The sequence below is a fragment of the Podarcis vaucheri genome (genome assembly GCF_965113315.1).
Source record: "Podarcis vaucheri genome assembly, chromosome: 3".
Classification (NCBI taxonomy): Eukaryota; Metazoa; Chordata; class Lepidosauria; order Squamata; family Lacertidae; genus Podarcis; species Podarcis vaucheri.
In genome coordinates this window covers 67,723,877-67,738,716 of record NC_138761.1, presented here as the reverse complement: position 1 = coordinate 67,738,716, position 14,840 = coordinate 67,723,877, and the positions used below count along the sequence as shown (strand labels likewise).

The 14,840-nt window shown below is 42.5% G+C and overlaps 1 protein-coding gene across 4 annotated transcripts in view; it reads right to left on the bottom strand.

Annotated features, from left to right (window-relative positions):
- ECHDC1 (ethylmalonyl-CoA decarboxylase 1) overlaps positions 1 to 4,842 on the bottom strand; it is a 28,029-nt gene extending 23,187 nt beyond the window's left edge. Inside the window, exon 1 of one of the 4 annotated variants that reach the window (XM_082216172.1) lies at positions 4,668 to 4,842. The gene's annotated coding sequence lies outside the window, so the exon portion shown is untranslated. The other 3 variants (XM_082216169.1, XM_082216171.1, XM_082216170.1) reach the window with 3 other exon arrangements.
- Positions 4,843 to 14,840: the final 9,998 nt, after the last annotated feature.

The window sequence follows — 14,840 nt, the reverse complement described above, 5'->3', positions numbered from 1 at the left end:
ACGATCTGGAGGGTTTGAAACAAGAATAACATTCTTGGCAATACATTCATTTTAACTGCTGCAATCCTTCCCGACAAAGGAACCCAGTTTTTAAAGAACACATGATCAAATGCTCTGGGAGCTGTTGCTTAGTACTTACTTTGTGCTAGAGCCAGGAAGCAGTTTCTGTCTCCACCAGGTGAGCAGCAATGGATGCCCAGTTCATAGTTACAGGAGCGGTTTATGGCAAATTGTAAAATGTTTTTATTGTTCTGACTACACAGGCTCACATCAGCAAGATCAGTCACAGAGATTGGCCGTAAAAACCCTCACTATAGCCAAACCATTTCCACTTAAAATTCACACAGTCTCACAAAGGTGAAGTAAACCTATATTCCTTCTAATACATCTTTGCTTTGAATGCTCAGCTCCAGACTCGGAGGTTTTGTTACAATCATGTGGTTAAATAGATTTTGTTAAACACAATTAGAAAAGCCGTGCCTTATAGATATAGACACATGCATGCAGGACATTCATATGTAGCAGCAGGAGTGGGACTGTGCTACTGGCCCAACCCCCAACACTGTGTTCCCTTCATCCTGACTTTCACACGTTGAGCAAAGAGGTCTGAAAGAGAACTGTTGGCACAAGCTCTACACAACTGGGAAGCCCATGCAATGTTGGGGTGGGGAAAAGAAGCATAGCCCTGTTCCTGCTGCTACATTCAAGTGCCCTAGACACAAGTCAGTGATTAGAGCTACACTGAAGGTCCTTTAGGACGCAAAGTGGGAACATATTGATCTTTAGACCACAGCAGTGACAGAAAACACCAGGCCTCTCTTGTCTTCAATGCTGTTGGATCAATTCTAATTGGCGTTTCCCACACTCATCCCAGTTGAGCACTACACTTTAACCACAGAGCATGGTACCAAGCAACTGAAGGATCTATTTAGCATGGTGGCTTCCCTTCTGTGAGTTGACTACCTTTACTGACAGAAAGGGATGGAGGAAGGAGAAAGGGAGATTCTCTGGTCCAATGCTTTAGACTAATCAGTGCAGACTGTGACCTATAGCCTGAAGGGTTGGCAGATGCTGAATCAATGCGTCAGGAAACTGGAGGAAATGTGCCAACAGACCCTTAGAAATGCCTTCTGTGCCCACTCTCATATAGCTGCATCATCTCAGGGTGGGATTTTTAAAGGAAAAAACAGAACCTGGATCTAGTGGAGATAAGCACAGCAAAAAAAAGAGCAAAAAGCAAGAAGCACTCCCCTCCCTTAGTCGCGGCTTTCTTTTGTGCTAGAGCCAGGAAGCAGAGAAAACTGAATTGGGCACCTGTCCATGGAATCTATGTTCATGACCTCAGGGGAGAGGAAAAACCCAAGCCAATAACCACACAGCACACTTTTATTTGAAATGGTTCCGCCAGGCAAATATACATTTGTCCCAATTTTGGAAAAATGTGCATCTAAGTATATTTGCTAAATGACACATGGGTAAACTACGAATGTACAGTATATTTGTAGGATAAGAAACTGTTGGCAAAGTGATTCTTTAGGCAGAGGTTGGCCATAAAAAGACTTTTGGCCCTTTGTAAAGTGTCATGCACACCAGTGGGGGTTGATAAATAATAATAATAATAATAATAATAATAATAATAATAATAATAATAATGTTCACAAATTTTAACTGCTTTTTTATTCATTATGATGACATATCATAAAATCAGAGAATTGGAAAGGACTATGAGGGTCATCTAGTCCAACCCCCTGCAATTCAGGAATCCTGCCCACAGTCATCCCTGGGTGGACTCAAACCACCAACCTTCTGGTTAAGAGCCAGATACACTGACACATTGCGCCACTGGAAGGATTTTAATGCCTTTCCAGTTGCTAGGTAGACTTGAGGCATCTACAAGCGCAGTGTTATCAAATTATTATCAAAGCTGCTTTTCTTCATAGGGTTTCTATTTTACATTCAATATTCATTGGGTACTTAGAATGAATGAGAACACAGGAGAAATGACTTTGGAATGGTAGCTTTGAAAATAGTGATGTTCAAAGAACAAATGTAGTCAGAGAATCCATAGAATTGTAGAGCTGGAAGGGATTCCAAGGGTCATCTAGTCCAACCCCCTGCAATGCAGGAATCTCAACTAAAGCATCCATGACAGATGACCCTTTACAGTGTTTTATACATTTCCCCAATTGGGATCTCAAAGCTTCTTTTTAAACAAGATTGCAGTAAGGATTTATACAGTGCACAACAAATACCCTACATACCACACAGTGTCTCACCCACCTCTCTAGGTTAGAAGCAGTTTTTAGGTAATAACACATATTAGCCTTAAAAAACCCTCACATTTTTTAAAAAGTTACATCTCTGGATTTATGGCTCATTCAATGGATGCAAACTTTCCCAAATAGGAAGCAGATATAAACCTTAAGGAAGAGATCTAATCTACTCAGGTTTGAACATAATTTTTGCCTTAACAGCTGTCATTGTCCATCTCTATTCCCCCACCCTGCATGATATTTACATTTACGGAGGCTTCTCAAACTTCTGGGGGTTAAAATGAGCAAAGACATTCATAGCACAGCAAATCTGGAAATAATCAATGCAATATAGATTAAACTGGTAGTCAGTTTGGTAATAAAATTCCAAATTAGAATTTCTTGCCTGGCACTGATTTAGAATTCTGTGCACACTCCACACTGACATTTCACTGTCAAATCTTTGTACATTAAGCTTTAGGAAGAGAGATTGTGCAACAGCCTCAGGATATGCTTGAAGAAAACCAATTTTTGTACCATCAACTCTAATTGCCTTTAAACTAATGGAAAAGAGCGAAAATAGTTAAGAGACCATGAAAAAGGGGAAAACTAGAAAGTTTATGTTGCAATCCTTAGAAGTTCCATAGCACATTTAGACAGATAAATACCTTTTTTTCTTCATTTTAAACACGAAATATCTTACAACCTCTTATTTCTCCTTATTGTCTATTATTCAGGTATATCCCAACTTAACAGGACAGACTCAAAAAGCAGCGAAGGGGATCTCTCTCTCCATCACACATAGTATACTCTATCCAGGCCACCAAGAGTTCAAGGACACATTAATTTAAGGGATAAACATTTGGAGAGAGGAGGTGCGGTAGACAATGGGGTGTGGCCCAGGAAGAGTCCCAAGGGGCAGACAGAGAGGCTCGGAGAGTTATGTTTGGTCATTGGGCATGAGGTTAGATACAGAAATATACCAAGCCAGACCATTCATCCACATTGGACTGGTGGGAAGCTTCTAAGGTTCTTAGGTAAGAGACATTCTCAGTCCTACCTGGAGATGCCAGGGGGTGACCATGGGACATTCTGTGCGCAAAGCAGTGCTCTACTGCTGAGCCATGCCACTTTCCCAAGAAGATTCCCCATTCCTGCTCAAAAGGGTTTCAAAAGTCATCTAATTCAATCATTGGGCAAAACTCATCCATCACGCCTGTACCAATCACTCCACTTAATCCAGATTGCAGTATACTAGACAGAGCACTTTCTGCCCTAAGCATGTTTCCTTGGCTGTTAAATCCTACCAGATTTAATATGGGTAACTCTGAAATTAGTACACTTATGGTCACAGCCAGTATTTCAGAACCTTACGCCTTCAGATTCCGAAATTACATCAAACCCTTTACTTTTGAGATTTTGGTCATGACACCATAAAAAGAACAAGCCCAAGAACTGTCAGAGGCAGCAGGACTCTTCTTTCCATAAAATATGGAAATAAAAAAGTACGTAAGATGACTGTATCACCCCCTGCAGCATATTAAGAGCTTAATTTGAGCCAGGGTTAATGCCTAGATTCCTCTTAGAACACATTTCCCTGCCAAACTAATTATCAATGCATGTGGTAGTTGCACAAACCTGCCACACAATAAACGTTCATGTAGAATTTTGTAATGTGCAAAGCTGCCAGAAGGAACCACGACCAAGCTGTACTCTGTTTTGGGGGTGGGGGTAAATGCTATTCCAGCTAACACTGGTCTCCAGCAGGTGGGTCGGGACCCACATGGTTGCATTCCAGGATGGGTCGCAACAGCTGCGCTACCACCGTGCAAATACAGGGCAAGAGAAAACCAAAAGGCGTCCTCACGCCCCTGTTTTAGAGATGTGGGTCTGAAAGCACCCTAGACTACTACCAGGCTAGAGTCCCACGCACCCTCCTTTCCCAACCAGGCACTGTTTATTTACTTATGTAACCATCACGCGTTAATACAAAGGGGGAGACAGGAAAGAGAAAGCCAACCAACAAAAAGCAGCAACTTAATTACAGGAAAAAGGGAAAGAAGCCAACAATTAGCGTTCATAATTCCCGAAGGGAGAATCGAAAGCTCATTTCCCCAGAGTCTGGCGGTAGGGTTCTTGCAACTAAGGGGTATGTATTTGCAGAGACTAGGTCCACAGCAGCAGCAGCAGGAGGAGGAGGAGGAGGAGGAGGGAGGTGTCTGGGCTGCCGCATTCCCGTCCTCAGGCGAACGTGCCTCGCCAGGATCACTAACCTGCAGTCCGCCAGCAGGAAGCGCCGCAGCGAGAAGGGACGCTTCGTGTGACCGGGAAAGGGTTCCTCCAGGAAACTACCCCCCCTGCACAGAGGTTCCGTGGAACGGGACGGCGCAATGGTAGAGCTTATTTGTTACATACGGATCTAAGGAAAGATCCTCGCAAGCCTGCGGTGAACGGGGTCGGGACCAGCTGTTTTCAACCCTCAATTTCTCAAGCTAAAGGCTTAAACTAAAGCTAAAGGCTTCTCCGGTGCTGCTGCTCTTCAGGAACAGATCGGTGATTAGAAGCACGCAGCCGCGTTTCCAATGGAGCACTTGCAGGCATGGTCGCACGCGTGCACGCGCCCCCCTGTGGCTTCGCCTTGCACACGCAGAGCCGCAATAGCCCGGCTGCTTTCATTTCTTTTGCCTTTCAGAGTCGGACCCTTGACCCTTCTAGGCTCCAGGGCCGGATTTATGTACATAAGCTAAACAAGCTATAGCTTAGGGCCCCACTCTCTTGGGGCCCCCAAAAAAATTTAAAGGAAAAAAACCAACCACCTGGATGTACATTTCCAAAATATAAGATAAAAAACAAATAAAATAAAACCTACATACAGCAACGGTGTTTTGTGTTGTGTAGGCTCCTATGATGTAAGTAATGGGCCCCACCTGTTAGCCTGCTCACTAAAATATCACTGGTTTGCTCATTTCTATATATAGAGTGCTTGCATAAAATATGTATTTTATGATAAAATATATATTTTGTTACATGCAAATGGCTTTAGATTCCTATTAGGTCCATAAATTACCATATAGCACATATTCAACACAAAAACCGGTGACAATTTGTTGTTGGCAAAGGACAGCTGGATATATAAAGGGCCCCATACCCTTCAGCAAACCTAAATCTGGCCCTGCTTGTAGCCCAGCAGTCTCCTGGTTTAACTGGGAGCAGGTCCTTGCTTTGCTGCCTGAGAAATGCAGAGATGCCTGTGCTTTCCGAGATATAGCTTCCTAGGTGGAGATCGCCACAAAATTCAAGCTAGGACCATACTAGCCTGGACAGCAGGAACTGACCAAGCAGCACCACTGATACTGCTCATTAAATGGCCAGGGAAGTATGAGAATATAGGCCTCCTCCAGATGACCTGTTTTTTGAGCATTCGTCCTGACTGGCGTGCTGAAAGCTGACGCAGAGGTTAGATTAGATCTCATTTTTCTTTATAATTCGTTCCTATTCGTTTGGAATGAGCATTCCAGACAAGGAGCATTCATCCGGCATTGTTTTGCAGGGTGTTTATCTGTCTTCCTGTTAATCATTAATTCAGCCCACCATTTTTAATGCATTTCTCTGCCAATTCCCCAACTGCCAAAAATCATTTTTTTAAAGTGGATGTGTTGTGCAAGGGCAACAGAGCACATGAATCCACTTTGGTTGTGCAAACCTACATTTCCCAGTTTGTGCTTGGATTCCTCCTGCAAAATACTGACAGTCTGGAGGTGACCTGACTGCCACCACAACCAGGCAGTATTTTACTGATGCATCCAGTAAAATTGTGTTCTCAGCCAAACAGCCGATGTCGTGGTTTGAAAAGCCAATAAACTCCTAATTGTGCTCTAGCTTGACTCTTTTCAAGGGGCACTAGTTAAAACACAGAAGAGAAAAGAATCCTTGTGTATAATCTGCTGCACTAGATAAAATCAGACCCATTTGAAAATTTGTAACACACACACACACACACACAGAGAGAGAGAGAGAGAGAGAGAGAGAAGAATGGTGGATGACTAACCAAACAGTATTGATCCTGAAACAAGAGCTGGTGTTTTGAAAGTGCCAACTTTGGGGAAATTCAGATAGCGAGAACTTGGTAAGCATCAATGCTGTTTAATGATTCTGTTCTTTCACACCCATTTTAATGGGGTGAAATGATCATATTATGGAATTAATCAAATTGCTTGTAAAATCCACACAGGTGTTCCAAACACAAGAAAAAGAAATCCATACCTATTATATGCAAGAAGGCTAACAGTGTCAGCTAAGGAAATGTTAATATTACACTAGCTATATGGAGGGTCTGCCATATACCAACACATTTCATAATCGTAGACTGCAGTAAATTAGTGTAGTGTTTCTCTAGGTAGTATGCTGTCACCTAGCAGCAGAACAGGGAACAGCATGCTTAATATCACCAAATAGGTACTGTATAAGGAGTGCCTTTTACCAGTTTTATCTTTTATTTCATAAAATTTATATACTGTTTGTTTTAAAAAAACTAAAACCCTCAAAGCAGGTTACCAAATGAATAAAACAATAAGATTATTAGTAAAATTAATTAAAAATTAAACCAATAAACTAAAAACGCTGGCATTCTAGATATCTGGGTCTAAGCAAACATGTTTTTAGCCAAAAAAAGTACAGAGAAGATGCCATATCTGAATCGGGATCACTTGGTCACTGTAGTCCATCTATCCGTAACCTCAAGACTGGATTGCTGTGATGTGCTCTGTGTGGGACTGCCCTTGAGCCTTGTCCAGAAGCTGCAGCTGGTAGAAAATGCTGACAGCGTGGTACTCCTCTGCTAAAGCATCTGCAGTGGCTGCCCATATGCTTACTGGGCCAGGATCAAGGTTCTTGGGTTGATATACAAAGCCCTGAACAACTTGGGCTCAGGATAACTTAAGGACCACCTCAAACCTTATGGTCCATCACTGAGATCTTCCAGAGCAGTGATGTTAGTTGCTCCCCATGGCCTCAATTAGAAAATGGCATTGCCACTCTTCTAGCAGAGATGTAGCAGTTGTCCTCTCTTTTTATTTTCTGGTGTCTTTTAAAAATCCTTTTGAGCTTACAGCTGTTTAATTTTTGATTAGTCAGTCACCATAATGATTATCTGTATTTTTTTTAATTGAATGTTTTCTTTTTTGATAGTATAATATACGACTTCGATATTTTATGATATGGTGGTATAGAAATGCTTTTATAAATATGAATACGAAATATGTTGAATAATCGTATTGGGTATCTGCAGAATTTGAAATGGAAGCATTTTAGTGTGTTTCAAGTACAACAGCTCCTTGGTCATACATGTCTCCTTCCCCCAAGGAAATAAACAGTAGTGTACTGCTCAAACTTCGAATGATGCTCCCTTAAACTTTTGAACCCAGAAATTTTATATCAAAATGCAGGACAAGATAAATCTTGGGCTAGGTTGAGTTGCTAATTTTCCAGGTGAAAATTACCTACGAAACCTTGTGATGCCAATTCTCAAAGCCATTTCCTGATTCACTGACTATGATTATATTGTTATGTGAATAGAGACTTGATGACACCCACCACTGGGTAGGACAATGTCCACACTCCATTCTCAGTTCTCTTGCATACAAGCTGAACCTGAAGCTGTATAGCAATTAGGGCTGCTAACTTTTCACATGTCCAATATACTTGTATGGAATATAGGTGATCATTTCCATTTACATGCTTGGGAAATGTGGTATAATTTTGCACATCAGTCAATTGTTACATGCACAAGAACAGGCCATGCCGCCTTTTATTTTAAATGTGCAGCACTACTGTTTTGCAATATCACAATCACAAAAAGGCTAAGCTCATATGTACAGTAATCATGAATAGGACTGACACACCCAGACTTACATGTGGCAGCTGTCAATCAGAAGTCCTGCAGCTAGGAGGAGAAACAACACTTGTGGAATTTAGTATGGTGATTGCTACAGCACCATCAATGTGAATGACACTTCCAGGGTGCACGGGGACAGATCTCTAGAAGCTTACAGTCTATAATTCACATGGTTGTGTAGGGCAACAGAGGAAAATGGAGTCTTCATTTGGGGAAAGGGGATGCCTGAGTTATTCCACTTACAGTAGAGCACTGGGATGACTGGGTTGTGCCAAAGTTTCCTTCGAAAAGCTGAGTTTTGAGGCAGAACCTGAAGGAAGTTCTGTGAATGAGGAGTGAAGCAGTTTCAGGCATGAAGGGCAACAAGGGAAAGAGGCAGAAGAGGTACGAAACCTTTGGACAGCAGCGGGTGCTAGAGCTTGAGAAGCAAAAGCCACAGGTGGAGATGTCTTGGTGTAGGAAGAGCAGAGAGAGAAAAGAGGGCAAGTTAAGCTCTGGAGGACCAAAGCTCAGTGGTAGAATATCTGACTTTCATGCAGAAGGTTCCAAGTTCTTTTCCTGATGGCATCTTCAGGAAGGAGTGGGAATGTTTTTTTCTGAGACCTTGGAGAGCTCCTGCCAGTCAGTGTAGATGGCACAGAACTATGTGGACCAAGTGCCTGACTTGGTTTGAGGCAGCTTCTTATCTTTCTTCACATCTGTGAAAGGTACAAAGTCTTTGGGAGGGGGTTTGTTTGGCAGACCCAAATGTGCACAGACATTCCTAAAAGTGTGGTTTTCTTTCTTGTTGGTACACCGCCTGCAAAAAAACGAGTGGGACCCCTTCACACAGAGAATTCCACACTGTTCTTCAGGAAATGTAGAGTTACGGTAACTCAAAGCCAGCAGGCCCCTCTGTTTTCTGTTTTTACATTCAAATGCTCTTGGGAAACTGGCTTCAAATCCCACAAGGCCGCTCCAATTCTCACTTTTGTTTCCATAAATTAAACGTATGCTTTCAAACAAAACCTGCTAAGAATAGCAGGTGGGCTGCTTTTCTGTCTCCATGTGCAGCATTTCCATGTATCATGTTACTAAGAGGTACAAAATAGAAGCATCTTTAAAAGAAAAGAGAGATCCCCCCCCCAAAAAAAAATAAGAAAACAAACAGCAATAAAATGCCAGTGCTGATGGAAATTCACATACAGAGCAGTCTTTTGAAGGCTTCCAGCTTTGAAACAAATAGAAATTACAGAGCATATAATTCATATATCCATACTACAATTAACTTGTTGAGAGATATCCCCTCCATAGCATGGTGTGGGTCACTGGGAACTGATGGGGGTGTTATTTCTGTATATACGTAGCTGGAGAGTGGCAACAATACAGTGTTAAACCTACCATATTTAGCCACACCTCTTATTACACTATGATGAGCCAAGTGTTCTGAGAGAGCTACTTCCTGTTAGAATTCCTGCTCCATGATTGCAGTCATGGGATTGTTGTCTTTCACATGACAGTATATGTTTTGACTCCACAGAGTGGGATGTGATGGAGACAAGATGTTTGTGTTACTGTGTTCCGTGAAGTGCGATTATTGTCCTTTGTCCTTTTTCTCTTTGCTGTTTGATGCTAGAGAGAGAGGGAGCCATGTTGCAGTGCTCCGTGTCTGTTTATATGTAAATAAAGTAGATTAGGCAAAATGCTGAGTTGCTGAGGTCTGTTACGCAACTGCGCAAACTCTGTGGATCCCTAAGTGCGCCGATGTCGGGTGGCATCGGTCACTGTGATGTTTGGGCTGAAGAAAGCTTTTGAAGCTCCTGAACCATCAACCAGGAGGGAGAGAACATGCCAGTCGGGCATGTGTCTCTACCAGGGTCCTACTCAAGTGTAGGCTAAGCTCCTGACACTTCCCAGTGGGGTGTAGTGGTTAAGAGCGATAGACTCATAATCTGGGGAACCGGGTTCGTGTCTCCGCTCCTCCACATGCAGCTGCTGGGTGACCTTGGGCCAGTCACACTTCTTTGAAGTCTCTCAGCCCACTCACCTCACAGAGTGTTTGTTGTGGGGGAGGAAGAGAAAGGAGAATGTTAGCCGCTTTGAGACTCCTTCGGGTAGTGATAAAGCGGGATATCAAATCCAAACTCTTCTTCTTCTTCCCACTCTTTGGCCCACCACTCTTCTTTGGGGGGGGGCCTTCTGCTGCCCTTCACCATCTGGCCATCTCAGCCCGAACAGCTGACAATAGTGACACAAGTTCTTTTTGATGATTCAAGGTGTTCTCTTCTGCAAATTAGCATCTCTGTGAACCTCTTTCCCCATCCTAATGCCCTCCAGATGTTAGATGCTACAACTACAACCACCCACCCCTAGCCAACAGAGGTGGATGGGGCTGATGGAAGTTGTAGTCCAAAGGAGGGCACCTGGTTGGGATTTTTCAATCCTACATGTCTGCAGTTGCTCCGTTGCAAAGGATCAGGTACTTAGGCTTCTGCCAAAGTAGCTATCTCTGTAGTAGAAGAAATAACATTTGAATAATCTATGCTCTTGCATGTTCTCTGCTCATTTCTGTTCTATGCAACAGCTATGAGTTATCATGCAAGTATACATATTAAATGATGATCACTGTTGCTTTCTGTTCCATCTTTCTGTTTAGGCATTCTTTTTTTTTGGGGGGGGGGGGTTCAAATTATCAGTTTCATTCTAGATGGCAATATTTAGGGAAATTTTCTTTGTGGAAGTTGTTTCTGGAAGAGACATTATCTACCTTCTGATTCCCATGCTATGCACATTCATATTTTGTTGTTTCCCATAAGGTCACTAGGTGGCACATAGCTCTTGAACAGTGTATTTGGAAGCAAAGCCTGACGATGCCAGATCGCTGTGAGTTCATTCACTATATACTTTAACAGTACTGATCATTTATTAGTTTGTAGAAACTTTTAGCAGCTTGCTTGAAAAAACCCTACACAGGTAAGATAGGACACTGCTGCATTATTTCATCACAATGAGATAATAAAAAGAAATACTCTTTTAGTGCTTTGTCTGCTAAATCCATTTCCTGTTTCTCTCTTTCCCTAAATTATCTTTGTTCCTCAGTGTAAAATGTACTTTTCACAAGGGGAGGAGTGCAAGAGGAGGAGAGAATGTGCAATACAAAATAGGGGTCTTTTTAATTTCTTCGACTGTGTTCAGATATTTTCAGTATATGAAGGAGCCTTGGGCATGTGCACTCCTTCCTTCCCTGTCATCCTCACTGCAGCCATGTGAAGGAAATAGGAAGCATTTGCTTCTTTTTTCAGCTAACCACAATGTGATGTTTCCCCCCCAAACTGAAGCAAATAGTTTTTCAGCAGGGAGACAAAATGCCATCTTTTTATGTATTTCCTTTTTTATTAAATACAGAATAAAACAAAATCATTGCAGAAAACAGGTAAGAAATATCAAAGCAAAGGAAAAAAGGGGGTAATACATTCCACATGTGACATCAGGTGTGAGGCAGATATAGAAATGTCTGCAAAGGAACAATCAAAGTCCTTACAGTGAATTCCTAGTTATTTCTTTAAAAGTCCTGCTAGCATTGGCCATACTATGGCGTTCCTGATCGAGACCTCCATAGTGCAGTTGGTCAGAGCTAATTCTTTTAAAAAATAAAATATTACCATGACAAACAATTCAAAAGTGCAGTTGGAGGGTATTACAGTTAAGTATATTTGTTTAATTGACACGGAAATGAGAAATGGCTATTGCTGAAAGGCTTTAACTGGAAAATTCCACTAAAGCTAAAGAAGTGGTTTCTGTGCTTTAGCTGGTTGATAATTAACTGCTCTTATTCTCTACTAGCATGAGTGTTTAACCTTAGATCAGGTATTTCGTTGCAAATCTCCATTTTGAAAGGGAGTTGCCTTTAGTCTTTTTTCTCAGGCTCTATGAGAATAAGATGCCTTTCCAGGTGCTGCATACCTTAACGGGCTGGAATACAGGCTAATGGAGCCTGTGAAAGAGAGAGCTAGGTTTATCAGCTCTGATTATAAGTTTATTTCTAAGAAGATGAACCTGTGCAGGACTTGGAATTATTTGGATGCATCATTTACTGCATTTTGTTCTGTTTAGGAGAACGTTCTGCAAGTAAAGTTTTGAACAATCTAATGGGTCTGGACAATGCTTCATTCCAAAAGGACTCAGTTTTTATGCATCCAGTCACTTCAAACTGCACAATATTAATATCTGCAATAATTACATCATACTGTATACAAAGCAAATAAACAAGAGAAATAAATGGTGGCCCACCAATATAAACCAAGACATCCATATATCCTGTGGTAGCATGGATTGTGAATGTTGAGCATCTAAGGCCAAAGCATTGGAAATAAAATCTCACCAGATTACATAAAAGCATTCTGGATCCTCTAGCCCCCTGGACACACTCAATTTACGTGTAATCTTTTCTGCCCTAGCCAAAGTCTGTAAGTTCTAGTTAATTCTGTCCAGATCTAGTTCTCTGTCTTAAACAATGGTTTTCTATTTGGATGCCATGGAAAACTACTTTAAGAAACTAAAATACCTAAACTGAGTTTAAGAGGGGAAGAGAAAAAGGAAGGGAGAAAGGAGCATATATCATATTTAAGGTGACAAACCATGGTTTACTGGACTGGGAATGCTATGTCTGAACTATGCCTAAGGCTGTATTTGCATAGCTTTTCTCACAATTTGGCATATCAGTGCCAGGAAGACAGAGTTTCTTAAAGGAGACTTGCCATGCAAGCCTATTCTGGCCTTGCTGTGACTTCTCTTTGCCACACCATGCTCAAGGTGCATGTGGCTTTAAAAAGTGCCATACAATTGTGCTCCTAAATACATAATACCCCCCCCCCCCGCAATTCAAACGTTGCCTCTGTTCAGCAGCAAATTTCCTAGCTGAAGCCTGCTCAACCTCTACAGCCAGAAAGACAATGTTTTCAGAAGAGTTTTGCCATTTCAGCATCAGGCACCTGTCCAATTTCATCAGAATTGTGTCTGCTACATTTTAGCAGATCCCCCCTCCCTCTAATGATTAAACTACATGCCTGCTCTTCATTTCCCAGTGCTGACCCTCTGCAGCTGTACAGCTGCACTGTGTAAGCCGTACCATGGAAGCCCTGAGCTTTCTCTCTCTGGACAGTTACCGTATACTAAACATTTATTTCATTTCACAAAGAGGGCAGCTTCTCTGTTCTTCCCATATATAGTCATGTCGGGGAAGAACAGGAGCACTGAGGCATTAGTTATAATGACAGGTTTACAAAGTGAAAGCAGAAGGTAAGTCTTGGAACAGTATAGGGGGAAGTAGCAGAGGAAAACTGCCTTAGTACTTCAGAGGCTTGTCTGAAGCTGGCAAGAAGCTGGCATTCAGCTCTCTGTTCTTGTGATTCCCTTCACGCATTGGCAGCCTGAAGCGGGCACAGCGACAAAAATCAATGAATGAGTAATGGTGCAGCATTCTGTTTTTCAATGTTGAACTGGACACAAAACAAGGCATGGATTTCAATGAAATATTATGGCCTCAAAGCACAGCTCATTGCTATTGAAAGCTATGGGACTTAGTTATAGTCCAATTGTTAGTTATGGGATTGCAGGGGGCAATGATCACCTAAAATTCCTGGGTGCCAGGTTCTCCCCACAATTGCTGAAATTAGTAAATGTGGGGTTTGATCAATGGATTTAGCAAGACCTAAAAAAATCCAGCCAGCTTCCTCAGGAGCTTGGCCTAGAGAGGTGCCAGCAAGGACAGGTGATTGAAGAGTCATTACCCTGATGAAAGGTGAGACATTCAGCATTAGACAAGAAGGCAGCTTCCGTTCCTCTAGCTGTGTGCTAGTTAGCAATAAGCAATAGCAGAGTTGGGAGGGGGAGTTTGTCAGGGCAACAGAGGATGTGATGTCACCACAGGGGGAAAAGGTGTCCTTTAAAACTGGTTTTTGAGCAAGGGTTTTTGGGAAGAAGATGGGAGGGGCCAGAACGCCACGTGATGCTGGCTGGGAGAGGCAGAGAACGGGGAGCATGGCTGGCTTCTGCTCCGGATCCAAGCTTGCTGAAACTATGAGAGGAGCAACAAGAGATGCACTTGGGGGTGTAATGTTCTGCACTCCATAAAACTCAGGTGCAAATATGTGTGAATAAACCATATTTCTTAAAGACACTCGCCTCCGTTGTGCCTCATTTTCTCCAAGGGAGCAAACCCTGGGTAAGTGTCTCTGGTCAGACCTCACCTGGAGTACTGTGTCCAGTTCTGGGCACCACAATTCAAGAAGGACACTGACAAACTGGAACGTGTCCAGAGGAGGGCAACCAAAATGGTCAAAGGCGTGGAAACGATGCCTTATGAGGAACGGCTAAGGGAGCTGGGCATGTTTAGCCTGGAGAAGAGGAGGTTAAGGGGTGATATGATAGCCATGTTCAAATATATAAAAGGATGTCACATAGAGGAGGGAGAAAGGTTGTTTTCTGCTGCTCCAGAGAAGCGGACACGGAGCAATGGATCCAAACTACAAGAAAGAAGATTCCACCTAAACATTAGGAAGAACTTCCTGACAGTAAGAGCTGTTCGACAGTGGAATTTGCTGCCAAGGAGTGTGGTGGAGTCTCCTACTTTGGAGGTCTTTAAGCAGAGGCTTGACAACCATATGTCAGGAGTGCTCTGATGGTGTTTCCTGCTTGGCAGGGGGTTGGACTCGATG